Here is a 2,500-nt window from a genome sequence, read left to right as displayed (position 1 = left end):
CAACACAACACAACACCAGATGACCAGCATGACAACACAACACAACACACCAGATGACCAGCATGGTAAGACAACACAACACAACACACCAGATGACCAGCATGGTAAGACAACACAACACACCAGATGACCAGCGTGGTTAGACAACACAACACAACACAACACAACACAACACAACACAACACCTGGGCCCTGTTCCTCGTACCTGGAAAATTTTCAGATAACTTGACATAAGTCAGACCTTTCGGTTCCCCAAAGCACTTTTGTCTAAATCACTATGGCAACAAAGAAGTTTGAACCTGCTCCAGCGCAGGGTTTAGTTCAGTTAGCTGGATAAACTGCCCACGCCCCCTCGCAAAAAGATGCCAGCTCCCTTCCTCACAGATCCCATTATACCATTCTGAATTATGTTTTTGTGCTTCGTTTTTCTAGAGGGGGCTTTTGAAATGTAAAATAATAGACCTAAAATGCTGATAATAAATCATATTCAGCCTATGGATTTACTTTGTCCTAAATAATGCACGTCATAGCTATACGGCGCTCGCGAGTCGCGACACACACTATGTGGTTATTTTAATAACGGAGCATTGCAAATGTGAATCCCGCAGGGATATTTTTAATGAATGAAATCTATCAGGCGTTTGGCTCTGATTCGTTTCATATTCTCCGCTGTGGATGTATTTGCTTAACAGAGCGCCCGGATTATGTTTCATTCAAGCATAAATTGAAGTGTCTTTATGCGTGGATTATGGATGTGAATTACAACAAATCTGAATCTGTGGATTGTTGAATTGTATCACTGTCACTCACACGTTATTGTGATATTGTAACTGCCTAACTGGGATTAAAATGTCTGAGGAGATGCGCTGTTTGACGGATTTGATGACGTGGACATGACTTGAGAAAAGTGAATGAACAATTGCAAGCCTTTGACGTTTTGATGAATGAATTTGAGAAAATGCATTTATCTGTTCAAGCACTGTTATCTGATGATGAACAAGAGGGTGATGAACATGACTGGTGTCACTGGTATAAACCAAAGGTTAATCAATTCAATGCATGTATGGATGATGTCCGAAACAGATTAAAACCTGATTAATAGTGAAACTGTATAGCCTCCAAGCCTCTCTGACACGTTATTTCGGGGGTCGCGCCTGAAAACTTTGGGAACCATGTATTTATATAGTACATGATACCTACTGTAAGTGCATACAGTACAGATATCCTCATAAGTATCTATTAATTCGTATCAATTAGATACTCTTTGGGCTTGTTTTTATCTACTTATTCTGAAAGAGTTGAACAAATTATTTTCGCTAGCAAGATCTCATTCGATTATTCATTCCATTAAGCCTACTGCCAGCAGGCACATTTAAAGAAATATAACCTGATTGATTGGGGTAATGAGGGACTTACAATTAGCCTATAGATATGCATTTAACTTGTCGGCGAGGCTATTGAGCCGTACTGTATTGTACCCATTCTGCAATCTGTTAATAAAGTTTTCAATCAATCAATCAATCAATCAATGCCGTTAGAAAATCAGGATTTCTGCAATCGACACCTGCTGTCTTTTCAGGTGAGGCGGCCGCGCGCAATTATCCTGAGTATCAAGTCTGGTTCGAATTAACGAGAGTGAATCCACCTTCGAGGAACAGGGAAAGCCTGGTTTAAAACATCGGGTTAATTGAATCTGGCTAATGGGACTTTTGATCGACTTAGTTGAACCAGGTACAACACAACACCACCATGTCAGGGGAACGGAGGGGGAACAGAAGGAAAGAATTCCATGTAGAAAAGTATCTCTTTGAAGTCCAACACAACATCTGTGGACATTTGGGGCGGTTGGAGAAGATTTCTCTATCATCTAACGTGCTTCAATATGTCACAAAAAAGCATCAGAAATAGCACATGGCGATTAATTGATGGCGATTAATTTCAATTACCATTTGTCTTCCCATGATCACGAAAACAAGATGAATGAGATAGAACGAATATTGTGCCGCATGCCGTGTTGCTCTCATTTTGACTTGATTATGATTTCGGCCCTAATAAAAAAATCAAGTTTGCTTTGCTTTGATTTGATTTATTTCGTGATATCAGGATATTTCATGATATCTATTAGATTTTAGTATTGGGGGAAATTCTCTGATGCCAATAAAGCTGTATTAGCCTGGAATCAGCACTGATTATGTTTGATACCAGTATCTGTATCAACGACTACATTCAAACACAGGTCTCACTGCCGCACTACCAAACGGTTAACCCTTTCACTGCCACACAACAGCAGGTTAACCCTTTCACTGCTACACTACAGAAGGTTAACCCTTTACTATCACACTACCGACGGTAACCGGTTAAATAAGACATTATAGGCGGACTAGGCTTCGGGCTACCACACCCTCACTCTCTAACACCCCATCTACATCATACCCTCACTCTCTAACGCCCCATCTAGACCACACCCTCACTCTCTAACGCCCCATCTACATCACACATC

The 2,500-nt window shown here is 40.7% G+C and overlaps 1 protein-coding gene across 1 annotated transcript in view; it reads right to left on the bottom strand.

The window, feature by feature from the left end:
• The window catches only part of LOC311235472 (serine/threonine-protein kinase BRSK2-like), a gene marked incomplete at both ends in the record, with an annotated part of 47,977 nt that overhangs the window by 42,480 nt on the left and 2,997 nt on the right, over positions 1-2,500 (bottom strand).

Source organism: Notolepis coatsorum, assembly GCF_963971535.1.
Source record: "Notolepis coatsorum genome assembly, chromosome: 10".
Classification (NCBI taxonomy): domain Eukaryota; kingdom Metazoa; phylum Chordata; class Actinopteri; order Aulopiformes; family Paralepididae; genus Notolepis; species Notolepis coatsorum.
This window is presented reverse-complemented; position numbering and strand designations above follow the sequence as displayed.